Source organism: Aythya ferina (genome assembly GCF_964211825.1).
Source record: "Aythya ferina genome assembly, chromosome: 2".
In the NCBI taxonomy this organism is placed as follows: domain Eukaryota; kingdom Metazoa; phylum Chordata; class Aves; order Anseriformes; family Anatidae; genus Aythya; species Aythya ferina.
Genome location: NC_140297.1, coordinates 93,079,366 through 93,095,242, shown reverse-complemented (window position 1 = coordinate 93,095,242; position 15,877 = coordinate 93,079,366). Strand labels below are relative to the sequence as shown.

Sequence of the window (15,877 nt, the reverse complement as noted above, 5' to 3'; positions counted from 1 at the left end):
GAGTCTGTTTTGCCCATGATGACAATTGTTGAATGATCTCCCTGTTCTTATCTCAACCCTTGAGCCCTTTTCATCATATTTTCTCTCCCTTTCCCTTTGAGGAGGGGGAGTGAGAGAACAGTTTTGATGGAGCTCAGCTGCCCAGCTAAGTAAAACTACCACAACAGACAAATTCAAAAAAAAATTTTTTTTTTTCTTTCCCAACTACTTTGAGACTTACAGACCCTTAAATTTTTCTCAGTGGAAACATCAATGCAAATTAAATCCTAAAGAAAGTAAGCATACTTTTCTCAGTTATGAGCTGTAAAGTCTTCAGTAGGAGCTCATGGATTTTCATGCATGTGTAAAATGTATACTAAAAAACAGTCCAAGAGAATTAGGAAGCTTTTTAAGTCTTGTCACATACATTCTGGCTTTTACTAATACTAAGCATACCATAGTTATATCATCAATTAAATCATATATAATGATATTATACATATAAATTCTTAATCCAAGAGCTGCTAAATAGAATACAATTTCAGTAACCTCAGTCTGCAACTAGAAACTATCATCTTGCTACTTTCCCACGTAGAATTATAATTTTTTGAAATCCTACTCTCTTACACTGAAAACTCCCTTCAGAAAAACTATTTTTCAAAGGGTTGTGTCAGACATGGGATTCCTTCAGTTCAACATAAAAAATAGTCAGTGAGCAGGTTTCAAGCAGACATTGCTTCTACCTTGAACACAATTTCTCTTTCAGTGCCAATTTTCATTTTAAGAAGTGAATAGGCATCCTCTAGAAATTGCTGTGTATCCAAATAAAAGATGGAATTAGAAATTAGTCTTGTAAAATGCTGTTGTTTCTCGCTGACAGGCAAAACAGCACTTGCAGTCTTGTCCAACCTGCATGTGAATGATTTCTACTGTATCCCATACAATCTGACCATGTTTGTCAAAACTCTTGGTACCTGTGTAATTAAAGGGTAAAACAAGGATAACTAAGGTGATGTTAGAGAATATCAGGACCAAGATTGGCTGGCCAATAACTGGTTTTGCTTAGCCAACAGAAAATAACTCCTAGCCTGATGCACACTTTCTGTGCATTTCTTATTTAAAAAAAAAAAAAGAATCATGAAATATATACAGACACTATATTTTTAACAAACTGAGTAAATCAAATATTTAAGCACTGCAAACAATACTTGAAATAAATTTTTTATTTTAGACACCTATATGCGAATGGTGTATGTAAGTATATATGCAACACCATGATGAAAAATGAAAATTTCTCGTTTGTTCCCTGTTTCTTGCTTATCAGTGCCTAATTTTAACTGTTGCAGATCTTAAGGAAAGGTTTTCAGGGAGCTATATATAGCATTGCTCCAAGACCTACCATCTAAATGCTAATAGCTAATTTCAGGACCACCAATTCTATATATATATACTGTAGGTTGTCTCCAAACATGAATTACTTACATTGTTTGAATATGGAGCTTCATCTACTACTGAACTGAAAAATTGCTATGTAACAAACTTATGTAACAAACATATGTAACAGACCATATGGCTCCAACCCCCCTGCCATGGGCAAGGATGTCACCCACCAGATTAGGTTGCCCAGGGCCTTGTCCAACCTGGTCTTCAATGCTTCCAGGGATGGGGCATCCACAGATCCTCTGGGCAACCTGTTCCTCACCACCTTCTGAGTTGAGATTTTCCTCCTAACCTCTAATCTAAATCTCTCCCTTGTTTTAGTTTAAAAGCATTCCCCCTTTTCCTGTCATTATCTGACTGATCAAAAAGTTGCTCTCCATCTTTTTTATAAGCCCCCTTTAAGTACTGAAAAACTGCAATGAGGTCACACCAGAGTCTTCTCCAGGCTGAATGTCCTCAGATGCTTTTATAACCAAATAGGAACCAAACAGGAAAAAAATTTTTTTGAACTTTTTTTTTTTTAATTTAAAGTAAATTTAATTCTATTGTATTTATTTCCACATAAGTAAATATACAGAAAGTAAAAATATTATAGTTTTTAATGTTTGTGACAGTATATTGAATTAACATAATATTGTACCCTTATTTTACTAAGGATCATGTACTTATAAGTGAATGCACAATTATGTGCTTTATGGATTAAGAAGGATATTAAATAGTTGGCTCTTGGATACTCTTCTACAAGTTATTTTGAAACCTAGCATTTATTTTTTTTTTCTGTCATTACATGGTTGCACATATGATAGAATATCTTCAGAGGCTGCTTTGATTTCAGTGCTAAAGACTGATCTCTTTCTATGCACAAGTACTACATGACTTTATGTATGACTATTTTAAGGGGGTGAAACAAAAATACACACAAAAAAATAAACAAAATTTAAGTTTAATAATTCAAAACTTTTAGAAGGTATATCATTCTTCACCCATTTTTTTTCAGATCATGTTTCCAAATGAAGTCCTAGCTGGCATAAAGAAAGCAAAAACCTAAATACATGGTCCACTCCTCCATAAGTTAAAACATATAGTAAAATCATCTGTAAGCACAAGGAGATGATGTCATCTCAGTCTGAACATAACCCCATGAGCACTATGTAATAGAGCAGGAAAAAATAATTTATGTAATCAATGCATGATCATCAGCTTGCAGAAGGGTCCCCATTGATTTTGCCATTTGATCTTCTATGAACAATTTCAAAGAAATCCCAAAATTAATACATCAAGCAAATGCCAGGAAAGGATCAAGCTAAAACATTGCCTAATATTCAGGGTAAACACATGAATGGCATGGATGCTCAGGTCACAGCATGCAATTGCACTGGAAACCGTGAAAACTCTCAGTAATGTCTTTCTACAAGTAAAACCAAAAGCCAGAAACCAGTACATTTTGGCCAGATAAACACTTGAGCTTACAGTCCAGATCTGCACACGCATCTAAACACTTTACTGTTATTTAACATTCTCAACATGAGGTTGGCTTATGAATACTTTTGTTGGAAGAGGGTCTCAGTGCTTCCAGCTTCCAATACCTACTGCTGGCCCACAGCTCCTGCACAGCTGGGTATTTTCATTCTATTTAGCAAAGACACTACAGCTAATTGAAAGCAATGGAGTCTTTTGGAAGGCAAAGAAAGTGGATATTAAACCTTTCCCTCTCCTCAAACCAAAATGCTCAGATTCAGTCTCTGCTAGTAATTTTAAAGTAAACAAAGCCTCTCTGACAGCAAAATGCATGACAAATCCAGCAAAGAATAATGTTTCCAGTAAAGGCAGTTTACATTTAACTACAGTTAAACTGAGTACAATCCCTCTTCAGACAGGCAACTACCATTTTCGATAATTCCTCTCATTCCCAGCTGTGGGGATTTTGCAATTCATCTCCTGATGGCTTTCACTCTCAGAGGTGAGGGACCTGGATTAATTCATTTCACTAAGCACTAAATAAGAAAGTAAGTAAGTAAATAAATAAAATGCAGCTCCTCTCTCTCCTTGACTGTGCCAACCTTAGGTGAATGGTACAAGTAATTAGCCCTGACCTGTGCTTCCAGTGCTGTCCTTACCCAGAAAACTTAGAGAATTTATTAAGGAAATCACATACCTGCTTTCAATTACTCCATTGTATTGAGCTATACTTTCCCCCCCCCTCCTGGAAAAGAAACTTATCAGTGCATTCAGCCTCCTCCAAATTTGCACACTAGCATAGCCAGTCACTTGAAAGGAAAGTTCATCAGAACTACTGCTCTGGTCCCACCCCAGGCAGTGAAGGAGTGGTGCTAGTGGGAGTGGAAGGACCTAGCTTGTACTCAAACACTCGGTCATCTGGAGAGGAGCCTGCATCCCTGAAAGCTTACTTGTTTAGTTTTGTTGTTGTTGTGGTTCTCCTCCAACTGTGGTAATCTAAGGTGCAATCTCTCCCAACCTTGCATATATTTTAGGTGAACACTATTAAAACACCATAAGTAAGTCCAACACCACTGGTGATACCTACCAAGAGAAAGATTATTAAAAATGTCAGAGGCTGGACATTTTACAAAAAAAAAAAAAAAAAATATTTATTTCTAACTGCTGATTCATGACTTTGTAGTATGATGTCAGAAAAGAGAGCTATAACGCTGAAAGTTCAATAGAATAGTGAACCGAAACTCATGATTAAAAAAAAAAAAAAAAAAAAAAAAAAAGCTGCATTCTTGTGCTTTATTTGAGAAGGATATTCCCAACAATATATTAAAAAAAATAAATAAATAATTGCAAGCTCTTGTTTTATAAGTACAGGAAGCTTTTTTTGAAAGGAAGAAGCTCATTAATGCACCGATGACAATCTTAAATATTGTAAGATTCAAAAGAAATGTATGAACCAATTTTCCATCTTGGAAACTCTTTTTTTTCATACATGAGAAAATGTCTTCACAAAACAAGGGTCCTAGGGTGTTTAAGACTCCACTCATAAAACACGTCGCTAAAGGAAAAAAAAAATCTAACAGAGCATATTTTGTACATCACAAAATGTTTCTTTTTTGTTGATTTGTCAGTGTTCCATAATATTGAACTAAAACAACATCTTCAACAATGTGAAAAGTGGGAGAGAAAAAAATCTCTCTTGAACAAGATCTGATGTGACTTTGCAGTCATGTTTATTCTCTAAAGAAATGCTTTTTTTTTTTTCATGAGAAAGTAAACTTTTGTTGGGGATGAAACACCACAGAACAGTAGTAAATGTTTAACCAGGGAGTCTTACAAAAGCTTTTCCAGTTTCTCACTGATCCAGTACCCTCTTTATCTGAACATCTTGTCTGTGCATTTTACAGATTTCCTAGCTGCTATAATTCTTCCAGACTGATAGCTCCCAGCAGCACTGGGTAGCAGCAGGGCCTCATTGTACCAGCCACAATACAAAGCACAATGGCAGGCGTTTTATCTGCCCCAAATTGCTTATAATCCAGCGGCCGTGATGCACAGCTCACTGCTTATAGCACAATCACAGCTGGGAAACAGGACGTTGTTTCGTAACGTTGCTACCATCTCACACAAAGAGTTAAAGGCACGTTTGTCAATCCAGAGCAAAAAGGTTTCCTTTTGAAAGCAATCAAGCATTTGAAATCTCTCTAGCCACTGACTATTCAGGAAACCAAAATATTATCCAGGACACAGCCTCCACTTTTACCAAAGAAGCAACATGCTTCACAGTCCTCTGGCATCGGAGTCATTTTAGGTACAGTTATGTCTTTTGGCAAAAGCAGCTGAGGCTTTTCCCTCCCTGGGCAGTATTTTTGCTCCCAGGCTGCAAATGATCGTAATTTCATAAGCATCAGTATAGAAGGGAGTATGGGAGGGAGGGGGTTGGGGGAATAAATCATGTTGGCTGCTTTCTGTATGTAGGAAACTGCAAACTGACTACAGAAGTTGCTTGATGAATACCAGGAATAAATCTCCTGGTTTTGTTTCCACCTTCCATTTTAAAATCAGACTTTTTACATACACGCTCGCCTGCAAGGCTGGGACCTCTTAGTGATCTTTAGTCTGAATGAGCTGGGAACTGCAGTCTCTGACACACTACGGCTTAACCACAGGGTTGCTAATTTTCTCTTTTAGGCATAACTAATAATGGTTTTTAAATGAAGCTGATGCAGAAGCACTGCTGTTTCTGTCCATACCTCGCACACACAGAAGATTTTTGCTTCTTCAGAGCTAATTCAGCATTTACCCAAATTATGTAAATGAGACTGTCTAAAAAGAAGGAAGAAAAACTTAAAGCATCTGCTTTAGAGGAAACTTCTGTTCTGCTGACAGTGGATCTCTTTCAAAATGTTCGTCTCCCAACACTCAACCCTGACCCTCCATCCCCTGGCTAAAGATGGAGTTTGGACAAATCTTTCTCTTCAAGCAGTAACAAAAGGATTAAAAAAAGTTATCATACAAAAACCTGGTACATGAAGAATGGCTACTACTTAACACCTGCTTAACTATTACATCCAGGCTATGTCTTTTCTAAAGGCAGTTTTGATTTTTCTCCAAGAGTATTTCTGGGATGGATGCACTAACTGAAACCAGGTGACGATGTCTCTGCAGCCCAAGGTATTTCGTTTCAGCTTTCATGATTAACAAGCACACTGAAAGCACTGTGAAGGTATTGGAAGAGCAGTGGGTTTTTCAGGTGCTCTTGCTCTCTTACATGTAAGTTTGTGGCAGAGGTAATGGAAGGCCAACACTAATTATGCTGATATTGTGCAAATTAGAAAGCCACAGGTAGAAAGCTTTGGGGGAAAATAGTATAAATATGCCACATGGAAACATGAGGTACAGTCACAAGCTACATTTTCTTTTATTTCTTGCAGCAAGTTTCATGAATGAGAGAGAAAGCCTCCAGGGTACAGGTTTGCTAAATGCACCTTGCTGAGGATGAAGCCAGCTTTGCTCTTTCTTCATAGTTGACTTTCAACTGCCAGACTTTGATGGCAGAATTCATCAAGCTTCTGTCTGCTTTCAGAAGAAACACCCCTTATAATATTACTCTTTGGCCAGTATTATTAATTCTAACTGTTTCAAAAAACACAGAGAGCAATTCAGGCGCTATGCTTTGTCAGAGGCGGGGCTGCGTAGGGTGGGTGAGGAAAACACGAGAACATCCCATTAAGCCTGACCTCCACACATGCAGCAGCACTGACCTGGACACGGATACTGCTGTGGGCACTAGCACTCTCTGGGGTAGCTGCTGATCTTTTGAACTCCAGCTTGGAAACAAATTCCTAAGGTGACCTGAAAGCCTAAGGGTCTGCACAGCTCTAGCACATGTACAGTCTACATGATACAGGATATGTCCTGATGGAGAGACAGTATTAGGTAACCAGTATTAAAGGAAAAGCAGCACTGAAGGGAAGGGCGGAGGATGAGTAAGGAGGAGGAGAAGGAAGGAAGGAGAAGAAATCCCCAAAGGAGAGACCCGGGAGATGAATTAGCAGAGGAGAGAGTCAGTGGATTCGTTTTTGCTTGTCTGCCCAGACCTTGGGAAAGCTTGTAGGCTCAGTTTACTATATTTAGAAATGGATGTCTCCCTGCAGGTTTAGTCAGTGATTTGATCTTGCTGCAGGAAGAGAAATGGAGAGGACAGAACATCCTCCCGCTCCGCCAGCACTGAAATTATATTTTAGATACATATAAGCCAAAATAAAAGACTCACACAGTTTTGAATTTGGATGTGGAATTAAATATACTTACATAATTTCAACATTAACGGTTGGGCATGAAAAAGCAATCATTCCTATTTCCTGATCAAATCTAGTCTCTGAAATCTAATGTAGTTTCCCAGAAAAAGCTGGCAGGTAGTCTGGATTTCACTCTGAGATACCACTATTCTCCTTCCCTTCACACCCCACCATGTCTTTACAACAGAAACAAACCAAAACTATTTGCAAATTACCAATAAAACAAACATCTTGCTTTTTAGTAACATGGTTTGGTGGTAGACCTGTCAGTGACACGTTAAAGGTTGGACTAGAAGGTCTTAGAGATCTTTTCCAACCTGAATGGTTCTATAATTCTATGAAAGCATAAATCCCAACAGATTTTTAATTCAAACAAACAAAAACAATAAATGTGTTTCTGACGCAAAACACACTCCATTATTTGGCTGTGCCATCTTTATGCCAGCTGAGCAAGGGAAAATTGGGGTTAAATTAAGAGATGCTCTCAGCTACTTGATATCAATTCAATGGTAAAGCACAGCTGGAAGAGACAGCTGCCTATTAAAGCCACAAGGAAAATAGATGTATTCTGAGGGAGAGGGGAGGGGTTCCTGCTTGACAACATTAAATTCAAGTGGTCTGCAGGGAACTTTCACTTTGAGAGCACTGAACAGCAAAGGCTGTCCAGAATGGATACATATACTTTGTCAAGCTGCTGTGACAGACCCATTATGGGTGAGCAGCTTAGCAAAATGAACTTGATCTAAACTGTCTCACAATATAAATGCCACAAGTTCAGAAGGGCTTGAGCATCTGACTGTCCCAACCTTTGCTGAGGTCAGCAGGAGAATGCTGGCAGCAAAGAAAAGTGGCAGGTCAAGGAAAGCCTTGCCCACAAAGCCACCACCCAAGGAAAGACCCTTTGTTACGTGCCAGTGCTGACCCACTGCAAGACTACACTTTTTCCAACAGACATGCTCTCACAGTTGCTCTCTTCTTGTCCAACTACAGAAAGAAAATTTAAATGCAGTTACAGAAATCAAGCAATACATCTGTTTGCATATGCAGGTTTCCCAAGTTACATCAAAACCTTACAGCACATGACAATTTTTATTATCACAAACTACTGAAAGATCAGGAAAAGGATGATGACTTAGTGTTGGTAGTGACTTGAAACTTGTTAAGTTCCATTTCCACAGAGGTGTTAGCAGTAATGCTTGTGAACTCATACGTAGCAGTATGCATGTGATATGCATGGATAAATGAAGGCTAAAGCCTCATTTTTTATTTATTTATTTATTTTTTAGTTCTCTAACAGAATATCCAACACAAAAATAAGTTTTACAATAGCAGTTAAAGACATGTTGCAACTTTTATTCACAGTTATGAGATTATTCAGGAAAAAGTGTTTCAGCATATGCTTATGTCTCTTTAAAGTCTCAAGAATGTTCTTTAGTGATCTCTGCATCCATGGCATCAGTAACTCAACAGCAAAATTCAAGGGATCTTCAGAATAACCATAGGTGGCAGGATAGGGACTGAGAAAAGGTGAAGTATATTATCGTAGCTCTTCAGGAGGGCTTTTCTCATACTGTGATGCATTTATTAGAAAATACAGAGTCATTTGCAAGATATCCTATTATTTATTTCCTTTAAAGCAAAAAGCTTTATCCCTCTTTTCAGATCTATCCATTTATTGCAAAGGAACTGTCAGAACAGACACCAAAATTTCAGAGATGTCTTGGTAACTCAGCACAAGACAAGCATTGCTGTACGTGTAGATCCAAGTGTAGAGACATGGGAAAAGCACATCAGATCAAAGGCTCAACCAAATATGCCCAAAAGGAGAAACTGAAGTGCAGTAGGCACACTCATCATAAAACTACAGACTACTAGTTTATTAAGATAAAACCTTGGCCTTGTTCCACATTACATGTTTGATGCCACAGAATAGGAAGAATAACAGGGATTCCCTCCTGGGCAATGACCAGCTATCCCCACACATTGCTCCACTGATTAACTACTACGGAGAAATCAGGCAAAAGCAAAGTTTCATGCACAAACCAGGTCACACAAACATCACTTCTCTTTCCTCTCTCTGTTTTCATCTCTCCTTCTTTTTCAATGCTATATCACCACTGATCCATCTATGAGTGAAACCTTACTACAGAAACACTGTTTTTAACCTCCACCCAATAAACAGACAGCTGACACTATGTATACTAACCCAAGCCAAGCTCCAACAGTGAGTTTCATCCCACTACAATGTGGCCAACGTTTCACGGCTTCTTCATGGGATGAGGATTCTTCAGTCATGTCCAGGAGTTGGTCAATATTTATCATACAGACTAAACACTTTCTCACACAGTTGCCCAAAGAGCTCTAAAGCCACCTGGGTAATTCAGCAATCACCTTCTCTCTGCTCCCCTTCCTGACCCAACTGACACATTTTTTAGAGCAAGACATACAGTGTGTAATACAATACAGATTTTATCATCTATACACCTCAGTATTTGCAGGAGTGAACATCTTAGTACGAGTTCTATCTTTGGAGGGTTTTTGAAAAAGGGCATTTGCTTCTTTTATACAGGCCAAGCCTTCACTGGTGGTGGCTGTTGCTGTTGTTGTTGGGTTTAAAATCAGAACTAGCTATAGTTGTTATGAACTCTGATTAGATATCCAATCTAACAGACTGAAAATTTTGCACATAAGTCTCAAAGGACTGCATTAGATTACCAGTAAATATTTGATGAAAGTACATGCTCTCCATTTTTTCAGTGTGTCCATATTAAAGGAAAAGAGATATCAACTTGTGGAAACGTTCTCTAAACTAAGTTAACATCATCAAGCCATGACCTTATCAGATAGGATAAAGAAAGAGCCATTAACATAAGCTGCTAGGCTTCCATGAAACCAAAGAAGAAAATAATGAGGCATCAGGCAGAATGGTGTTAACTAAAAATCAAAATAATAATAATAAAAAAATAAATTAATACAACAGCCTCTAGTATTTGCTGTGCATATAATATCAGGTTGTTAATTTTACTAACATCTTTCTGAACCTCTGCATATTACAGTATCCCCTACCAGAAACAATGCTGGCAGAACTGAAATAGGCTCATTTTCAGGAGCTCTGTCTCCACTAAAATTTTATTGGAGTTTTCCTCAATTCCCAGTTCATCTCTGTGAGGAACAGTACTCAATGTGCTGAACTGTAAATAGAGTTATTAGTGTAATAAATCGTTCTAATAATCAATTTAAAAGCAAAACAATGCAGGAAAAAAATAACTAGAGGAGTGCCATTAAGAATAAAACCTGGCTATTTCTAAATCTTTTCACATGTTCAATTATACTGGTTAGCACATGCTAAGCATATTAAAGGCATTGTGTTAAAAAAAAATAAAAAAGAACCGCCACGGTTCAGCAGGATATGCTCTATGGCAACCTCCTTTTTAATGAAAACCTGTAAAGTAGATGAAGATCATCTTGTGATGACTAATTCTTAAACTTGGACTGGCTCTGACTTCTTTTATATGTAGTGTGTGTTAACTGTACAATTTACCTTATTCAGCACCTCTCACTTGCTTGAACTCTACATGGAAGATGTTTCTCCATTTTTTAAACATATCAGCTATTGGTATTATTTCTTAAAAGATAAACAAATTTTCACAATTTCCTCTGGCAAATTAGATTCCCTTTTGCCATCCTTAGAGAACCTGACTGAACCTGGCCTCTACATCTATGATTTCATATCTTTTTCCTCGACAAGCTACGTAAATGGTAATTAAGGCAGGATGAATCAAGGAAAGCTACTATCACAACAGGTAATGAAACAGTAGGAACAAGAGCAACCCAGTGAAATGAGCCAGGGATAACAAAGGACATTTTAAATAATATTTCTTCACCTTCCCATCCCCAGCAGCTTCTCACTGTAGTTCCTTCTCCATAACCTCTGCATCTGGGCTCTCACTTCAGGATTCATCCTCTCACTTCAGGATTCATCCTCTCACTCCTAGCTCTGTATTTTCAGCTTCCAGGAATTTCTTTCCTTGAGCCAGCTGCTCATGTCTGCCTTCTGCTTTCAACAAAGTGCTCTTCTTGCAACAATGAAAGTCTCTCCATCCCTCTCCCCAATAATGAGTTTGAGTTCTCTACACATCAGATCCACTGGCTGACATCTATTTTCCTGATTTTTTTTTTTTTTTTTTTTTTTTTGGACACTAATAATGGTACTTGAAAAAAATTTAAGTTCCATGATCTGACAGTATTGCATGTGTCATAGAACTGTTACTCTGTCACCCATCTTTGGGTTTCAGCCTGCTGCAAAATTTGTGTGCCATTTCCTCAGGATCAGACCTGATGGGCCAAATCAGGCTTTGTATAAAAGCAGGCTGCCCTGAGATGTTGTGGAGTCTCCATCCCTGGAGATTTTCAAAAGCTGCCAGGACATGGTCTTGGACAGCCTGCTCCGGGTGTCCCTGCTGGAGGAAGGGGTTGGACCAGATGACCTCCAGAGGTCCCTGCCAACCTCAGCCATTCTGTGAGTCTGCATTCTAAAGCATTGATTACTTGCTTCTGACATGGTAAGGGGAAAATTGACCATGTAATTTTAGCCTCTTTTATGGAAGGATCCATTTATAAAATGCCTACATCTTTATGACACGAGGAGATACCTACACAGACACAAAGAGGAAAACCTCTCTGAAAAGATGAGCTCTAGTAGTGTCATCTGTTGAGACGAATCCTTCCATTTCTGCAAGGAAGAAAAGATCTACATATTTGTGCAGGACTATTTTCCTTCCTCTGCTTCCCATAAGAAAGTAAGAATTGATTTAAGCGATCCATAATAAAAACAACACAGCAATGGAAAACCATATCCATTTGACCCACCCAGTGTTACCAATCACTCTCACACAACACTCACATTTCTCTCATCCAATCCTGCAATAGGAGCACATCTCTCAGTCATGGAATTCATGGTCAGACCACATTAAGTGCTTGGCTCTATAATTTATTGCAAGGTGTATTACACGCATACAGAGCTATATTTTATAAAGCAAAAGGTTTATTATGGCTAGGAAGGGACGAATGTCGGAACTAGAAATCAAAACATACAGACATTTTAGAAACTACTCAAGCTATGTGCTGTATGGAATGGATGGCCAGCTGTTCTGGTGCTAAGTATACTATTATATATTTTACATTCCCTATTGTTAAATTTACTGACATTTGTTCATCATCCCAATGATGGACCAGTGCTGGCAGTTTGCCTTTGGTGGTCTGTACCAAATTGCCTGAAAGATGCAGCTTAAAACAAAACAAAACAAAACAAAAAAACCAACTACAATATATTTGGTGTCTTGCAGAGAAGCAATTGAAGTAAAATAGTCTGAATGGAGCTAATTGTCTCCTACACAGTTTAATAAAGCAAATGCTCTGAAGTATCAACAAGTTCTAGAAACTTATCATCGTGTTCATACTAGTAGAGAAAGAATACTCTACTTTCATTTTTAAATCCTAAGCATAAAAACAAAAACAAACAAACAAAAACAGACAACAAGTTTTACTGTAAATAGAATTAACAAAATCCTACCAATATGTATTTTTTCTAGATTACTTCAAAAAAGTTCATCCACAACTTGAAAAATTAAATCATTAGGCAGTATCCCACACCAGATTTCAGAAGTGACAAACAGTTATTTGTCATTTCCATATTTTTTCAGATTTCCCAGAAATTTCTACTGCAAGCTTTAGTTCAACTTTGTTTGTCAGATCAACTCCATCCAATTAAATACACTTGTTTACACGCACCTGCCTGAGTGAGACAAGAAGTGCAGAACTGCTTCTGACTGCCACAACCTATCCACTAATCACTTCCTCACTCAAGATGAGGTCACATCCTTTCAAATTTTTCTCTACTCTCTCTGGAGCTGGATCAGCCTCGCATACTCCAGCCTAAATGAGACCTCTGCTTGGTCATGGCACTGATTCATGACTGTAAGACCAAACTGGCCTGTAGCTTTATGCCCTAAGTATTAAACAACTGCCATGGACAATAAAGTTCAATGAACAGCACCATAAAAATCTCTACCCTTACTTTAGTATGTCATTTAGGAGGTAGCTACATGCTTGGATACCTTCCTTACAACACTGCTCATATGATTAAATAGATGAAGAGAACAGAGAAGAGAAAGACTGCCACTAAGTAATTTAGCATCACTATTACTACATCCAAACAGTTATCTTTCTATGAGCATGTGCTCTATGTACCAGTTATAATGGATTTTCTGAGCTGTCTCCAGATAAGACCAAAAATCCTTTTTCACACTAAAATATCTTACCAACTTACGCAGCAATCAGGCATACTGAAGCTACGTTTTGTGTTCACTTGTCTCCTGACACATATCGCTTCTGAAATAAAAGCTCATTAATAATAATATAAACCCTGTTTTTGAAGTGTCATTTGGGAGAGTGCAAAAGAAGTCAGATTTTCATTTCTCTTCCACCAGCACAGATGCAAAATAAGTAGGATAATACATCTACTTTGCACTTAACATAATAAGACATGCCAAAATAGCTTACCTATCACATCAGATCTCCATGAGCCAAAATTCCACCTCAATCTGAAGAAATTGTGACCTGTTGGATATGAAGCAATCCATTTTCACCAATGATAAAAACTTGTCCTCCTCTACAACAGGCTAGAAAGCCACAGATTTTTGTCAGGAAGAAGAAAAAGCATTTTGTCACCACAGAGAACTTAGCATCACAAAATTTTCATTTTGCTTTCTATTATGATTCAAATGTTAACAGATATCTTAGATTTCCCAATCAGCAGCCTGTTTTAATTTTTCATAGAGACTTTCACTGAGATTTGTATCATTAGGATGATGGCATTTGGTTCTAAGAAGCGTCTCAGAGAAAATTAGTCCCGCCCAAAGTTTACTAATTAAAAAAAATATAATAAAAATTGTACACACAAATTCTTACAGTGCTGACAGCACCCTTTGAACAAACCTGCAAAGCCCAGAAACCAAAATGTTTATTCCCTCTTCCTTTACTTCTATAGTTCTTGTTTGCTCCTTTCTAAAAGTGACTCTCAGAGCGAAAATTTAAAAGAAGGGAATGGAAAAGAGAGGGGCATGGAAGGAATTAATAAGGACTGTCAGGGAGATAAGAAAAACGTCATTTAGATTTTTATTTTTTATTTTGGAAAATCATCCCTCTGAAAATCATAACCATCACATATTTAGATTTCTTATATTCATACAGCTTAAATGGGATTTACATCAGTTTTGCTGAAATTTCTATAAAGCAAGGCAAATGAGACTCTCTAGCAGCCTGTGTTCTCGAGAAACAAGCAAACATTAGAGGTCTCCAACCTTCATTAACGTAAAACATCGTCAACGTTAAGATTGTTCTTGAAAAGAAAGTGTGTCAAGTTTCATCTCACGCTAATTTTCAACTAGCATGAAAGCAATATAACATGAAATTTTCTTCTTTATGCAATGATACAATGCACGTAGTCTACATCTTTTGGTGTATGGAGTTGTTATGTAATATGTTAATTGCCTCTGAAGTGAAGCACAAAACCTGAATCCACATTTACTGACTTAAATCACTTCACTGACTCCACTTAAGTAATGCAAAAGATCTGGTTTGAGGGTAAGCTGAGAAAAGAAACAGAAGTCAAGAAAGTTTAACCTATAACACCAGCCATTGATTTTTCACTCAATCTATATTAACACCGGCCTTCCTATTTTTCCCTTGGTCATATGTGTGTAGGGAACTCCACTACATCAGAACGAGGTCAGTAAGCAAAAGTACAATCCCATTTCCACTCAAGTGAGTGCAAAAGCCTCATTTAACTTGATAGGAAGCTATAGCAGAGCCTGAATAGCAAAAGATATCCTGCATGCCTTTTTTTTTTTTTCTTTAGGTAAAAATTAAAAATGTAAATATTTTAGAATAGAGGGGGAAAAAGCAGGTATTTGGGAGAGTTGAGAGAGGGGATTATTTCTGTGGTTTCGTTTGTTTGTTTTCAGAGGAGCGAGGTTGACCAAGTGCAAATAAGAAAGTAAAAACTAACACTGTATTATATGCCGCAAGGGAAAAACAACAATCTGGTTTTATAATGCATCAGGAAATTTCCTTAGAAATAATGCTGGCACAGCACACTTGCAAGGCAAAGAGAGGAAAAAGATGCAGAACTGAATAAGCAATTGGGGAAGGAGAAAATTTATAATGGATCAATTAAAGACCATCAAATTCCTAATACTGCATGTAAGAAAATTGCTTTGCTAAACACTTACACCTTTGTATGAGAAAAGTGTTTGTTCTTTCTGCTGATTTGCACCAATTGCTTGCTATTAAAACAATTTTCCTAGGGAACATTTCAATCATTAAAATAAATGAGCTTATAACTAGCTGGACAATGCTCTGCAGCTCAACTTAAGTGCATCCACTCTTTTTAAACAAACATTCCAAAGCTGTTTTCCCCGTATACGTGAGCTACATATCACTTTATTTTCCATTAACTTCATTCTATCGGTTGACTAACTTTGAAGTAATGTTTGCATTAGTTCCTTGGAAGGAGTCTTTTTTTTTTTTTTTTTTTTTTTTTAAATTATGAGGAGCAGCAAATGAAACCAACTCCTTTGCTCCCCTGCTGTTCTCAGGGGGATCTATCCCTGCTTTTCCCTGAAGGTGCACAAGTGGCGCGG

At 37.6% G+C, this 15,877-nt stretch overlaps 1 protein-coding gene across 17 annotated transcripts in view; it reads right to left on the bottom strand.

Moving 5' to 3' along the window:
• The window catches only part of LOC311433109 (poly(rC)-binding protein 3-like), a 511,482-nt gene that overhangs the window by 301,270 nt on the left and 194,335 nt on the right, over positions 1 to 15,877 (bottom strand). Inside the window, exon 5 of one of the 17 annotated variants that reach the window (XM_084511836.1) lies at positions 13,737 to 13,793. The exons of 15 other annotated variants lie outside the window; for them this stretch is intronic. The gene's annotated coding sequence lies outside the window, so the exon portion shown is untranslated. Of the gene's footprint in view, positions 1 to 13,736; positions 13,795 to 15,877 lie in introns of those variants that run through there. One more of the 17 variants, XM_084511838.1, reaches the window with a different exon arrangement.